This window comes from Podarcis raffonei, chromosome 14 (assembly GCF_027172205.1).
Source record: "Podarcis raffonei isolate rPodRaf1 chromosome 14, rPodRaf1.pri, whole genome shotgun sequence".
In the NCBI taxonomy this organism is placed as follows: domain Eukaryota; kingdom Metazoa; phylum Chordata; class Lepidosauria; order Squamata; family Lacertidae; genus Podarcis; species Podarcis raffonei.
In genome coordinates this window covers 4,204,613-4,220,869 of record NC_070615.1, presented here as the reverse complement: position 1 = coordinate 4,220,869, position 16,257 = coordinate 4,204,613, and positions in this window count along the sequence as shown.

Here is a 16,257-nt window from a genome sequence, read left to right as displayed (position 1 = left end):
CATTTTAGTTAACCAATTTTAACTTATAAACCTCAATCTTTTTACATCAGTACTTATTCTTAAAAATCTTTTTCTACGGTCGACCCCAATTCCCTTCCACGAATTCCCCATTTTTATATTAGTGGCAAAACAAAATTAAATGAAACAGAGTATAATTGTACACCCTTTGGATTCCCAAAGCCCCACCCCCCCTTTCCCGGTTTCGAACCCCAACAAATGTCCATCAGTCTATCTGCTGTCAGCCTGGCGACCTCACGTCCGAGGCTCTTAATTCTCTCTCAGTTCCTCTCTGCCGGTTTTTTTGGTAGTCCTTTATATTGAACACCAAATCTCGAAGAAGCTCTGTCCCAATAAGGTCCATATTTCTTCCAGCCAGGCCTCCATATTTAAAAGTGGAGCCAAAATCTTGTTTCTTGCTTCTCTTAAGTCCAAATGTCCCAAAAGCTCCAGTTTCCACTTTAGCCAGGTTTGTATTCCATAGGTCTTCAGATCTCCACATAAGGAGATCTCTCCATTCTCCATTCTTCAATTCAAACCAGATTTTCATCATCCTGATCTTATTTTCCTTTGTATCCATCTTAACCAGCCTCTGGCTCTCCTTAATCATCTGTGGCATTATAGCTCCTCCTTCCTTTTCCTTCAAATCGTCATGTATCTCTTTCATCACATTGTCAAATTTCTCAGATTTCTTTTCTTGTTCAGCTGCAGAGATTTTTAGTTCAACTGCAAAACCTTTTTGTTCAGCTGCAAAGACTTGAGTCAAGTCCCTTCCAGGTTCAGTAGCTTTATTTACTGTTCCATTCAATATTGTAACATTTGTGGCCAAAACATCGCTTTGTTCTTGTAACTTTCCCAAGAGAAAAAAAGTCCTCTCCAGTTCAGCCAGTGTTTTTCCACTTACAGCCATTTTTGTAATGTCCTGAACCCCCTCTAGAGGGATTCTGGTTTCTTAGTATCTTCCAGTTCCAACCCAAAAGTCAAGTTAGCCTTTTCTTCTTTATTTTTAACAATTTGTTACCAAATTGTAACAAATATAACCAGCAAAGACAACAGAAACAAAGTTCTCCTTTTTTCCCAACTTTGACAGCTAGTTTGACAGCTGTCAAAGTCTTCTATGTCTCTTCAGCAGGCTCTCTCACCGATCGCTCCCGGGTCCTGGGGGAGGGGTGACAATTCCGCTCTCAATATTAGCTCTTATCCTCCAGCACAATCACTTATATTGCCAAAACGTGGAGTTAATTGCTTTTATCCACAAAAGAGAAAGGTGTTCTCTCAACCCTAGTTATAAAATCCTTGCTTTAAGATGTTTAAAAGGCGGGTAGGCGGACTTCCTCTTTGCACCTTACCCAGTTGTGCCTAATTCCCCCCCAAAAAATTCCCTTTTTAAGTCCAATTTCCGTATTACTCACGGGTTGTTACTTTTAATCCAGGGCGCAAATGGTGCCCGCCGAGTCACCAGGTCCACAGGCTTCAGCGCCTGTGGTTTCTGAGGGTCCCCACGTCGCCGCCGCGGCAGGACCCGACCCCTACTAAGCCGATTCCCTCCGGAGCTCGGAGGGAATCCGCCATTAGGTGATGGCGCTAACCCGGAAGTCCGCAATTAATCTCACTGTCTAGCCCAGCACTTCCCAAAATAGGCAATACCACCCCCTGGGGAGTACTGGATCAATCCAGGGGGGTGGTAGTAGCCTCTGGTGCAATTGGGGGGGGGTCATTGAATAAAAATAAGGGGGTGGTGCAAGCCTAAAGAAGAGGGAAAAAATGAAAAAAGCTTCATATATGTTTAATCTGTTGTGTAATGACGCTTACTGCCTCCCCTGGATGTGACTGTTGTGCTGGAGGCAAGGGGTTTTCCAGGGCTTGGGTGAACCCTTTTTGGCTTCACCCAGACCTAGGAAGTGGATCACAACTTGCATGCCTATTTGGCCAATGGCAGGCAGGCTATGGGGCTGGCCCCACCCCTGGGGTGGATTAGACTGAGCCAGCAGGCTTCCTTCCCATTTGCCCCATGGGTTTTATAGATACACAGGTAAAGGTAAAGGGACCCCTGACCATTAGGTCCAGTCGTGGCCGACTCTGGGGTTGCGGTGCTCATCTCGCTTTGTTGGCTGAGGAAGCCGGAATACAGCTTCCGGGTCATGTGGCCAGCATGACCATTGCTGTCAACTTTCAGATTTGAAAATAAGGGATCAGCAGCCTCACCTGTCCTGGGGACAGTCTACGGGATATCTAACAATCCGGGATAGCAGCAGGAAGCAGCAGGAAACAGCACTGGAATAAGGGAATTTCCCACAAAAAAAGGGAATGTTGACAGCTATGAGCATGACTAAGCCGCTTCTGGCAAACCAGAGCAGCGCACGGAAACACCATTTACCTTCTCGCCGGAGTGGTACCTGTTTATCTACTTGCACTTTGACGTGCTTTCGAACTGCTAGGTGGGCAGGAGCAGGGACCGAGCAACGGGAGCTCACCCGGTCGTGGGGATTCGAACCGCCAACCTTCTGATCAGCAAGCCCTAGGCTCTGTGGTTTAACCCACAGCACTACCCGTGTCCCTTTATAGATACATAAAAGAACGTAAATTTGCCGCTGCATCTTTCTGTTTGTTTGCTTAAAGAATCCAGGGGGGCACTGAGTAATTCTTTTTCTGAAAAGGGGACGGTAGGCCAAATAAGTTTGGAAACCTCTGCTCTAACCATAAACGGCCTTGCCTTCTCCAGCTTGATAGTGACTTTGCCATCTAGTGGCTAATGATGGTACTGCTGTTTTCAGTCCAGCCAGACCAGGTGACTTGAGAAAATACTAGGGACTTTCCTGAATCTATACAGGGGCGTAGCGTGCAGAGTGCCAGGGGGACAGTAGCCCCAGGCGCATGATTTTGAGGGGATGCAAGCCAGGTGCTCCCATGCACAAATTCCTGACCTGCCTGCTGCCAGGGGTCTCTGGGCCCCAGAGCCCAGCCTTGCCACCATGCCCTTGGCCCCCTCACTGAATGGCCACCCAGCCAATGTTCAGGGAATGCACCCACTAAGGGCCGTGTCAGCCAGCTGGGCTCCCCCCTGTGCAGGCGGGCAGGCAGGCAGCACAGCACAGCCCTGTGAACCCTCTACGCCCCACACCTGCCTGGTGGCAGTGAGGGTTTGACCATCACAGTGGGTTTTGTTCACCATCCATGCTCAGCCCCTGGTCCCTCCTGGCATGCACATGTGCCCCGGACACCAATAAAAGACACAACACCACTGGCTCTATATGATGCTTTCTCCAGGCTTGGCTCTTCAGCCTAGCAATTCATCACACTGTATAGCTCTGCATTCTTCAGCTTGATTTTGACCATGCCATTTGCCTTTGATCCTCATTTCCTTGTACTAGAACTAGGAACTGCCACCTCCCACCCCCACTCCCAGCTGCAGCCAGTTTCAGAGCCCGGCAGGCTTGCGTGATCCCAGCCAATCAGCTTTTTCTCTTTTATAAAAACAATGCCAAAAAAATCCATGAAAGAGAAGGGCTCCCTCCTCTTTCTTCTTTATCTTTTTTGGCATTTCTGAAACTGTTCACAAATAACTGAAAGTCCTTTCAGCTAAGCTCCAAAACAGTCAATGAATAGCCAGGATGCCACCTCCATCACCTCTTAAATCTGGGAAGGAGCTGGCTCTAGTTGACGGACCAGACAATTCCAGTAGGGGGCACCCTTTCTGCATGCAATGGTCATGGTGATCTCGGGGTTCCGTGGGACATGTTATCACTTCCAGAGCAGGGAGACGCTGCAGAAAAGTGTTCCACCCCACTGTTATAATTCACCTTAATGAGCAGCGAACAAAAGGTTGTGAAGGACAGTTGTGAGCGATTGCCGGCAGATTCCTGTTGCACTGCATCTGGCTAAGTTCCTGCTGGCAAGAGACATAATATATTATTGCTGCAGGTCACATAATGGTAAATGAACACTTACTGGCTCTGTGGCAACTGGATTGATTATTGTATCCCCTTCCGAACAGGGTCTTGCTTTGTTTTACAAGTAAATGCATTTGTCCCTGCTGTGTTAAAAGTCAGGCGATCAGTCTGAATTCACGGAGCTCAAAGTGAAGATGACAGAAGCAAACCAAGAGCGGCACCGGGCCTTGCATGAGCTTGGCAATGGTCTGATTCACTTGCAAAGTGTGCTGTGCTCATGAGCATATATGCAGTGTCAAAAACCTTCAGTTAAGCTTAAGAGTTAAGGTGTAATTTAAATGCCATCAATCCAGAAGATGTAAATTGCACAATAAAGCATCCCTTGTGACCAGTGTTTTAACTATGTATAGAAATATGGGGTAGTAAGAGGATCAGGGAGATCTGAATGTCAAAACATAAGAGGAGCCCAGCTGGATGCAGCCATCTAGTCCAGTATCCTGTTCCCACAGTTGCCAACCGGGTGCCCTGACAGGAAGGCCACAAGCAGGAGGGAATGTAGTCCTTGGAACTAGCAGTCACTGACAGTCTAATCCTCCAGGAATTTGTCTAATGCCCTTTTAAAGCTGTCTACATTTGTGGCCATCACAACACCCTGTGGGAGCAAATTCTATAGTTTAACAATGCTTTAAGTACTTCCTTTTTGCCTGTCACAAATCTCCCAAATTCAGCTTCATTGGTTGATCCTGTTGGGTTCTAGCAATATGGGGGAGAGAGAAAGAGGCTTCTCCCTATCCACTTTCACCACACCAAGCATATTATTACGCACCTCTGTCATGCCCTTTGCTCACCATTTTTGTTCAAACTAAAAATTCCCCAAATTTTGCGACCTTTCCCCACAGGAGAGTTCCTCCAGCATCTGGATCATTTTGGTTGACCTTTTCAGTTCTACAGTATCCCTTTTTAGGTGTGTTGAACAGAACTGTACACAGTATTCCAAATGTGGCTACACCACAGATTTGTTACAATATTGGGTGTTGTTCAGCTCTTTCCTAATAATCCCTGGCATGGAAACAAGTAGTCCTTGTCTTGCTGGGACCCAGTATAGTGCACTTCCATGTGCTGGGTCTGCTCAGATCTCGGAACAGAATAGCCAGGTACAGTCCCTGTCTCAGCCATTGGCCTAGTATAAGCAATAGGAACCAGCCTTCCTCCTTTGCCAGATCAGCAGAGGAGGACCTTCAAGCTGACCCCAGCTAAAGCCCCAAGTTCCAACAACACACTTTAGAGGCCCTGAGCTAGAGACCCACATCCTGGACTGGGAACAGGCAGTCCCAGAATAATAGAATTGTAGAATTGGAAGTGACCCCAGGGGTCATCTAGACTAATCCCTGCAATGCGGAATCACAGCTACAGAATCCCTGGCAGATTACCTCTGCTTTAAAAACTTCCAATGAAGGAGAGTCCAGCACCTTCTGAGGGAGTCCGTCCCAATGTTGAACAGCTCTTACCGTCAGAAAGCTCTTCCTGATGTTCATTCAAAATTTTCTTTCTTGTCATCTGAATTTGTTGATTGAGGTCCTACCCTCAGAAGACAAGCTTGCTCCATCTTCCATGTAACAACCCTTCAGTTATTTTTACATGGCTATTTTATCACCTTTCAGTCTTCTCTCCTCCCGGCTAAACATACCCAAGTCCCTCAACAACTCTTCGTAAGATTTCCAGTCCCTTGATCATCTTGGTTGTCCTCCTCTGCACATGTTCCAATTTGTCAATATCTTTCTTAAATTATGGTGCCCAGAACTGGAATCCAAGATCACATCCCTTTGGCAGACTCATCTGCCTTCAGATCATACCCTGGGACCCTCTAGGCCTTGTTTTCACCTTTGGAGGCTGGCTTGACCCACCAGCCTCGGCCCCCCCCCCACTGCCCTACCATACTGGCTTCTCCTCTGAAAATGCTGGAAGAAGCAGGACCTTGTAGATGATGTTGCAAGACAGTGCAAGTTGAAAGCACTGTGCAGGAAGGCCGACTCTTTGCAACAGATCAATGGCACCATCAAAAACAAAAGTGAAAGAAAATCTTTGACTGGATCGCTGCCAGAGAGAGGCACTGTGACCTACCACAGTTAAATTTGTTTAGCGTGCTACTGATGCTATGGTAATGAGGTGTTCCTTTTAACAAGGCAGCTGTCAGTTGCAAATTTAAAATGCAACTCCTCTCAGTTCAGAGGAGAGGCAATGAAGACATCACGTGAAAGAGCAAAGCAGTAAAAAATACCTATGGCTTATTGGTGTGGGTATGTTCTCTCACCCCTCCCTGTCCTGATTAGAAAAATTATACAGAGGTAGAAGGGTCAGTGGAGAGGAGAGAATGACTTTCAACAAGCCAGTGTGGTGCAGTGGTTAAGAGCGGTAGTCTCGTAATCTGGGGAACCGGGTTCGCGTCTCCGCTCCTCCACATGCAGCTGCTGGGTGACCTTGGGCTAGTCACACTTCTCTGAAGTCTCTCAGCCCCACTCACCTCACAGAGTGTTTGTTGTGGGGGAGGAAGGGAAAGGAGATTGTTAGCTGCTTTGAGACTCCTTCGGGTAGTGATAAAGTGGGATATCAAATCCAAACTCCTCTTCTTCTTCCAACCCCATTGTACCCCAAAGGCATAATCGGGGTGCCCCAGGGCCTTGAGGGTTTTTGCATGCATCAAAACATCAAAAGCTGCCTTGTACCTCCACAGACCATTGGTCCATCAATCTCAATATTGAACCTTCTTGGGAAATTAAAGTTTGAGATAAGTGCCAGAATGAGCCTTCCCCAACCTAGTGCTCTCCTGATCAGCCTCAGTCTGCATGACAGTAGGATGCTGGGGGTGATGGGAGTTCCAGTCCAAAACATCTTGAGGGCACCTAGATGGGGAAGGGCACCATTTTTGCCCACTGATGTCATGGAGATCCTTGAGAAGGTGGTAAGGTGTGAGTAGAGTCTGGTCAAAAGTTACAGGACCACCAATAACTCTGAGTGAGCAACTTGCTCCAAGCAGGGTTGGGAACAGACCAAGGCCCTGTAAGCCTCTGCCTCCAGACCCTCTTGTGGGGAACCTCCTGGCCTGCAGATGGGCACCCCTCCTCCACTCCATAGCCTCCCTCTTGGGGCGCTACCTGGGCCCCTGGGCTGGTGAAATGCGCTGGGAAGCACCTGATTCCTCATGCTCAGGGGAAGGTGCACAGCAGGGTCTAGGCTTCGGCCCTGCTGGTCTGGGACCCTGTCTGTCAGCCTCCGTGGTCCCCTGGCCTCCAACAGCTGGGTCACAATCCTGCACCTGATCCGGCTTCTCAGCTGGCACCTCTGCAGCCTCCAGCCAAGTGTCTGGATATCTGTTGTACCACCACGCTCTCATACCCTCCAACATTTTTGGAGGGCTACCATTGCAGTATTCCTCCTCCTCCGCAGCGTCCAGGGAGCATCAGGAGAAGTGGAGGATGCCGGCGCAACCTTCTGGCAGGCCTCAGCAGGCCACCTGCTTCCCCAGAGACAGCACAAGGCCAAGAGAGGCTCCCAGAAAGCCAGGCAAGGCCTCGTTGCTGCCGGAGATGGTGCAAGGCCTACAGCGGCCTCTGGGAAGGTTGCCCCAGCCCACGCAGCATCAGGAGACACGGGGTCAGCCTGGAGAGAAGCTTCTGGGGAAATTGTGGCATCCCGGATTGAGCTCAGAAGCTGGGGCGGCTTCTGTGAATTTGGCACGTTCCAATTAAATTGGGACACTTGAGGGTCTGCTTTGTTGCGCAACCTAGAGGAGAGACCTAGAAAAGTAGGCCTGGAGCAAGCCCCAGGTGGCAACAATTACCTCAGCGGTTGTTTAACCATGCAGTGAAAAATGACGTTCAGGACAGCAAAGTCACATCCAGCTGCATTACCTCATTTTCCCTCCTTCCAAATGCAGGGAGAACTTGAAATAATGGGCCTGTCTCCCCATCCCCACTCCTGAGCGCACTGAATCACGAGCACCTTCTTTCCTCAGAACAAATTTATTTCTTGCTGCCTCCGTCCCCACAAAGGCCGACTCCTGATGAATACCAGGCTCCGTGGCTTATTTGTCAAAACCGGCACACCTGTGAGGGTTCCTGGGCAAGATAAATTTCAGGCGAATCGGAGGGGAGGGGAGGGGAAGGAGATGCCAAGCGAGGAATAAATCTTAACAAGTTACGCCGGGCCGTGAATTCTCCTGGAAAGAAGAAGGGTCCTCTTGACAAGGTATGATAAATTACACTCTTTGTTGACACCTTCATTGAGTTATTTATGGCTCGTTAATTGAACCGAAAAAGGAGACTCGTGGAGGTGGCCAGGAATACAATGCTTTTTCAATGGGCTGCAATGGTGGATGGCGTGAGAGGAAGAGGCAGCGGTGCCAACTTGAATAAAATATGGGGGGGGAGTGTAAGCTCAGCCCCACATAATTGATCACAAGACGTGGTGCACACATACTGTTTGAATGGCAATGTCGATCAACTGGGGGGGGGGGCTCAAATATTTTATTGTGGGGACCAAAGTGATCTTGGCCCCTAGGCGTAGGCTGCTATGGTGATAACATTCATTGTCTGGATTTTGAAATGGCTGGCATCTCCCCACATCACGGAGAGGTGACCCTCTTTAAAATTGGCACATTTCACCTATTTCTTCTCAGGGTTTGGGGTTCTTGTTAATTTTTGTTTGCTGTGTCAAGGACACCCTCACCCACCCACCTGCAATCCCAGTCTGCTTCAGATCCATCTAGCACTTTATGAAAGTGTTGTGTTTTCATTTCTTTTTCCTGGAGAAGACATCTCACTGCGTCAGGAAATGTTGAGAGTTCTCAGGAACTGACAGCCTTTAAGAAAAGCTATTTAGGGAGCTGAGAAGAATTGTACAATTGCAGCTGTTCCTTGCAACCATATCCCTACCCCCACTCCAGAACCACCTCCAGCACCATAATATTTGGATGCACATGCCATCCTGCAGCAAAGCCTTATAAAATCTTCTCCAGCATCTCCCCCCCCCCCATGTGGTAGGTCTGCAGTTGTATGGTCAGCTTGTGAGCGAAAGGACTTCAAGAGCACAGGGCAAGCGTGGTTGGGTAGGTCTCACCTCCCTTTCCATCCACCATTAAATCAGGCCATTCTTGCAAAGGCCTTCTGGCTCCCAGCTGGTGACTCGTTGTCAATCCTGGATCAACCTGAAGGCAATACAGTCTCAGTTGGGATGCCTCCAGGCACTTTTTAATGCTAATGTTTCAGATATCATTGACTTTCAGAGTTATAGGCATCTTCTCCTAGAGCAAGTTTTTAAATTCTCCTTCATGTATTTATTCAGTTATATTTACCTATTTGCTTAGGACGATATCCTACTTTCCAACAGTGCTGAGTTCTTTCTTAGAGCAGCATTGGAGAATAATTGGCGTATGAGCTGCCTTCAGCTCACCAGAGCCCAGACCAACATCTAGGCTGCACAAACTCTGCACATTTAAAGCACATGACTCCCCCCAAAAATCATGGGAGCTGTAACTTACAAAGCTACAGTTCCCAGCACCCTTAACAAACTACAGTTCTCAGGATTCTCTGGGCAAAATCAAGCACTTTAAATGTGTTTTAAATATATGGTATGTACACAGCCATAGACTCTTGAAAAACTTTTTTATTATACTGTTATGTTATATATTTCACTGATAAACCACCTTCCTTAGGAAGGCGTATATGAAAGTTTCCTATCTCAGTGAAACTTTGCTTGAGAAACAAGATCTACTTGAGGCCTCTTATGTCATGTGTCTCCGGTTTTGCTCTGGACTCCTGCTCTGACCACTGGGTCCTGATTGCTCTTCAGTCTTGATGCTTAGGTCCCAAATCTTGACTCACTGTTGACCCAGGCCCTGCCCTGACAACATCCATTTTTTTAGGTTTGTAATTTTTAACTGTAAAGTTTTGTTGTCATTTTTTTTTGGAAAAAATAAGTTTAGTTAAGCTTTAGTTTCTTTAGTTTGCTTGAAGAACAAAAATAATAACATTTATGCTTGAGTATGTGTTCAATCTCATGGCGGCAAGTGGCGCTGTGGTCTAAACCACAGAGCCTAGGGCTATCCGATCAGAAGGTTGGCGGTTTGAATCCCTGCAGCGGGGTGAGCTCCCGTTGCTTGGTCCCTGCTCCTGCCAAGTTCAAAAGCACATCAAAGTGCAAGTAGATAAATAGGTACTGCTCCAGCGGGAAGGTAAATGGCATTTCCGTACACTGCTCTGGTTCTCCAGAAGTGGCTTAGTCATGCTGGCCACATGCATGACCCAGAAGCTGTACGCCAGCTCCCTCGGCCTATAGAGTGAGATGACCGCCGCAACCCCAGATTGATCCGCCTTCTGGTCTGTTAATGCTGTTGTATATATGTGCAAATAAACCATATATCCTAAAGACACCACAGTCTCCACTCTCCCTCATTCCAAGGAAACCAAACTCTGGGCAAGCTCAGGGAAACCCTGGAACCTTGCCATGATCGAAGACTGGGGGGCGGTGGTGGTGTCATGCAACACCATGTTTGCCTTTAAAAAATATATTTGCTGGGTGCACATTCTAATGAAATGGGGTGTGCATACACCTGGTATCTGTGTGTAGTAAGCAATGGCAATGGTGTGGCAGAAAGGGAGAAAGAGAAAAACTCCACCTGCAGTTCCACCTGCCTTAGCCTCTGGCCACACCGACCATTGGCATGCAGCCTCCAAAACATTGCCCACCTGGGAATGTGGCCCTGGAAGAGAAAGATGACCCTCTACCTCTGCTTCACAGAAAGTCTCCATCACTGAACTTGCGTATAAAAGGCTGCAGTGTAGACAGGATCCTCTATCATTTACATCATTGGTTGCCAAACCTTTTGGGCCACCACCCCCTTGGTTCCATAAACTCATCCCCAGTGACCCCCTATAAAAACCATTATTCAAAATAGTGGTTTTTATGACCTGCTAAGGAAAATAACAACACAATACAATTCTTTTTTCTTTTTTTTGAGGGTTTTTTTTTACTTCTTATTGGGTTTTTCACAAACAAACAACAAGAAAATAAAACAATCTTTTACAATCAACATTTTAAGTCATCATATTTACACTGCGTGTCCTCACGCCTCGACTTCCTTCCTTCCCTGCTTCGGTTTTCTTGAGATATATCCCCTCCTGTAGATTCTTATTCCCCTTCTATGCACATCACAGGAATTATGTTAACCCTGCCATAACAACACAATACAATTCAAAGCAGTAGCAATCAATTGCACATCCAGTTAAAACTAGTTTAATTAATTCAACAACATTGTTGAATTTGATGATCCCAGCTTTTGAAAGTCTGACCGTCATTGCCACCCGCAGTGCCTCCTGCTGCCCCCTTGCCTCTTAGCACACACCTCCAAGGTAATTCCCCCAGGGGATGGCACCACCCACTTTGGGAACCACAGATTTGCATTCTAATCACTTGAGAGGAAGAAGCAGTCAGATATGATCCCAGTTCTTTACCAAAAAAGTGGAACGAGCATGGATAGTTTTATGAGGCTCTGAAATTGACACCCCACTTTGTTCCCATTGCATAGCCCAAGATTGCCAGCCCCCGCCCCCCGCCCCTCCTCCAAAGCCCCTCTCCCTGCCCTTTGCTTAGCTGGCCAGTGATGGAAGCTGCCACAGGAACTGTGCTTGGGGTGGGTGAGAAAGCACTGTCTCATTTCTCTCCCCTTCCACTTTAACACTCTGTAGAGGAACTTGGGGCCTTGAAAGTATGTGTCTTCTTAAAAGTGGATTTGTATGAGCTCCGGCATTCTTTTTTCAAGTCTTGCAAGATCTTTGTTGACATCTCAGTTCTAAGCATTTATTTCTCAGGAAACCAGAGTCCATCTACCTAACCCTCTTTTATACCACTAGGTGGCAGTGTGAAAAGCTTCCTGCGCATATTTGCTGAATGCACAGGCTTCTAGTTTGCATTTATTCATTTATTTCATAAATTTTATACACTGCTTGATTGTAAAAAAACAAAAAAACCTAAGTGTGGTTTACAAAAGATAAAACAGTAGAATCAAGAAGAATTTACAACCCTACTTTAAAATGTGCAAAAGTTAAAATACTAAAGCAGAATAAAATTATTTCATCTTTCTGAGCATCCGGGTGGGCTTGTCTAAACAGGAATGCTTTTAGTTATGCTTTGAGAACTGTGGTAGTTTGCCATTCAAGAAACTGACATTTTCACGGATGGACTGCACATGTCCTAAAGCATCTCATGCAGTGGCGTAGCAAGATTAAGTGGTACCCGGTATGGAAAATTTCTTGTCCCCCCTACACTGAAATCTAGTTGGACTCCCAAGAGACTGTGATCTACTCACAGTATAAAAAGACTGGCTGTGATCTACCCATTGTCATTGCCAGGAGGAAGGGTTGACCAAAGTTGTTGAGCTTTTTTTGGGGGGAGGGATTTTGCAGGGTTTGGGTCCTGAGTTGAGAGAGCTTCTGCTTCTCTCCTCCTTCCCCCCACCCTCCACTTCTTTCCTCCCCTGCCTCCTTCCTGTCCCCTCCCTGCCGCCCTGCCTGCCTGACTCCTCCAGCAGCCCAGGATCGCATGGCTGTCAAAACGAAGCAGTGATAAACAGCGAAACTACCCCCTCTGTTCCCCGATGGCTTGCGGTAGGCGGGGGTTGCAGGCAGGTGGCGCACTGAATGTCACTCCCCCTCAGAGTTGACACCCAGGGCGATCCACACCCACCACACCCACCTTGCTCTGCCCTTGATATCATGCTTCCTAAAGTAGGAATTGACAACTGGGAACATGTCATGTCAGTGGCGTTCCCATCCAGTCCCCCTGTCTGAAGGGTCCTTCTCCATTAATGTATCTTAGCTGCTTCCTTCCACAAGCAGCGGAGACAGTGATCAACTCTATCCAACACAACACAAAGGGGACTTTAGGTTTTGCACCAGGGAGAGGCCACCAGCCATTTTTCTGATGGCAGTTTCAGTGAACTAAGAAGAGCTTCCTGGATCAGGCCAAGGCCTTTCTAGAGCAGCATCCTGTTCTCACAGTGGCCACACAGAGATGTTTGTGGGAACCGCTCAAGCAGGATCTGAGTGCTCAAGTACTCTCCCTCTCCCTCTCCTTCATGGGCGTAGCCAGGATATTTTTTGGGGGGGCAGAATCTCAGTTAGCTATGCATTTATATTGATTTTTGTTGATGGGGGGCAGCTGCCCCTCTCTGTCTCCCCCGGCTACACCCATGCTCTCCTGTGCTCTCCAGAAGTATCACTGTCTCCAGGTGTGGTGGCAGAGCATAACCATCATGCGGAATAGCCAGCGACAGCCTCCTCCTAATTCCAGAATACAGTGGTACCTCGGGTTACGTACTTAATTCGTTCTGGAGGTCCGTTCTTAACCTGAAACTGTTCTTAACCTGAAGCACCACTTTAGCTAATGGGGCCTCCTGCTGCCGGAGCACGATTTCTGTTCTCATCCTGAAGCAAACCCGAGGTACTATTTCTGGGTTAGCGGAGTCTGTAACCTGAAGCGTCTGTAACCCGAGGTACCACTGTAGAGAAGCAGAATAGAAACCCTTCCTGGTCGTCCTGGGTTGGTGGAGTCACTCAGGTGCCCAAGAACCCTTTGCAACCCCAGTTGTGACGCAGCCCTCTAACCCCAATTGCTCACTACATCAGGCGGTGGCGGCAGCAGGGCTGTGTCCCAAACTGATTCTCTTCCACTCCTGACAATGGGATCAAAACATTTGTTGTTAGTTCTTCAGTCCATGCTTATTTAAAGATCTGGGCCCTGATGTGGCCGTCTTATGGGCAGCCCAACCTGATGAAAGGACTCCATGCTGGCTTCACCCTCCATCTCATGCTGCATAATCAGAATGGCTTCACTTTTTGAAGCGTGCTTTTAAAAGCCAATGGGAACCTCACAACCTCCACCTCTGAAAACTTCTATTGCTTCTATTCATTTTTATTTTTTTAGTTCCTCCCTCCCTTGCTTGGTAATGCAATTAGAAAACAGAGCAAAAACATACCTGGTGCTTGATTTACTTCAGCAGTCCCAGGAGAATCTCCCAATGATCTAAATATTTCAAAACTCTCAGCTAAGAATATGGTAACATGCATTACAGTGAGTGAGAGTGTAGCAATCACCTGGGGCGTGTGCCTGGCCCAGTGGCTTTTGATTTGAACCGCGCTGAAGGTCAGAGTTTAAATTATACATCAGCAATTTACTTAAAAGCCCAGCCAGTCTTCAGAACAGTTGTCTAACAACCTCCCTCTGCTTCTGCCTCTTTAGGGCTGCAGTTTTTTGCAATGTCAGTAATACTTTGCTTGATACCATGTTGCAGAAGCTGGCTGATTTAGTGAAGCCCTGCTGAGATTCTGGCTTTAGATACTGTTCTGGGTATATATTTGCTAACTTCTAGGGTGCCATTGGATCTGTTTGTGCAAATGCAAAAGTTGCAGGTTCGATTCCCGCATGGGACAGCTTCATTGCAGGGGGGTTGGGTGATTCTATGATATCCATGAGATATTCTTTCAGTCAAACCTTTAGGGTACCTTAGGGGCCACCTGAACCCTTATATCCCAGCTCAATCACTGAAATAATCTGCAGAAACATCTTTGGTTGTTTTTTAGTTGGCTAGGCTCATTTGACAAGAAACTGAGCTTTTTGTGTCAATGGCCCAGTCTGGTGGAATGTTCTGCCACCAGAGATTCAGCAGGCACCACCTGTGCCAACTTCTAAAGGTCTGCTGAAAACCTCTTCTCTTTTCTTCTGCAAGAAATTAAGAACACATCTTTCCTCAGTAGTCAGCTGAGTTTCTGAATTTAACATTTTTTATGGTTTTAAATTGTATGGTTTTATGTGTAATTGTAAGCCTGATTTTTTTATTTTAAAAAAATGAGTATCTGTTGTGAGGAGGGACTGAATGCTTGCCTGCCTATTTATGAATATTCTTATATTCTATCTAATATTCTAACATTCTTCTGTGTGGTGATGAATGCCTGTCCTTGGGCAATGCCTGCTATGAAAAACTTCTGAACTGGCCCTTGTAAGGATGGATGAATTGTCAATTTGGGTTTCTCTTCGTTTTCCTTTTTTCCAATTTTAAATTCAGTTGGCCACATTTCCATATCAGTTTGTGATTTTTTTAAAATAAAGAATTTTTTGTGAAAATTAATGAGCTTTTCACCTAATTTTTGCATGCATGTAAAACATGCATTTTTTGTTGGAGAACTACGGTACATTGCGAAATTCAGAAAGGTGCTAATTTCAAAGAATAGTCACGAAAAATGGTCTCTTGGCTACGGACTTCCTTGTCTCCCTACTATCATTTCCTTGCCTCACTCTGAACACTTAGAGAACTTTGCTAGATATAAGTATGCAAGGGTAATAAATAAGTAACATGATGGAAGTTGCATCTGCACAGCTGGTGACCTCTTTGCTTCATTCCTTCATTTACAAATAAAAGCTGTAGACACTTTAGTTCTGCCACTCACCATTCAAGTGCAACCTTGACCTATTTCTCCTTATTTTAAAAAAGGACAGTATTATCTCCAGGAATCCCCTTCCTGTCTGGTCAAGCCTGCACAGAGCCGACTCTGTGATGTATGAGGAGGCCTGTCTAGCAGCATTATAGATTGCTCTCCAGCAAGATGTTAATCTTCCAATATCATATATCTCAAGGGAGATCTTTTGTTGCAGTGATTTGCCAATGTTTTATATACAATGACTTAAAGTGGGAAGAGGAAGGAGGCTTGTTTAGTGAATTAGATTGCTGCTGCTTGGAGGAAGCTGGTTTGCCATCATGTGTGTATCTGCATTGAGGGGGAAAGAGGTGAAGTCAATGTACATCTGACACCATGTTGCACATCCACTGTGGATTTTTGTTTCTTTCTCTAGACATGACTTTATTCATGCAATCAGCAATTGTGTGAATGAGTCATTCCCCCACCCAAAGCAAAAAGTCACAGTTTCAAAGCTGTGGCAGGGAGGGCTTAACCCCTTTGCCCCCAGTGCAGTCCCATTCTGCATTCCCTCTCCCTCACACCTTCTCTTTGTATTGGAAAAAAGGTCCCATTGATGGGAACTTTCCTTCCAGTGTGAATAACTGTTGTGGGTTCCCCACTCTGGACTGGGACAGTTGCAGGGGCAATGGGGCTAAATGCACTTTTCACCACAGAAATAGCCCCCCCCCCGCTTGCTATTGGCTTTTTAGAGAAACACTTGCTAACTGTGTGAATAAAGTCACACAGACGGCATGCCACGCCCCCAGGACACGTGCAATGCCCCTGTGGGCGGCACATCATGCCCCTGGGACGTGTGCCAAAACCCTGGTGACGGAGCATGGAGCTCCACCACTGCCTTAACC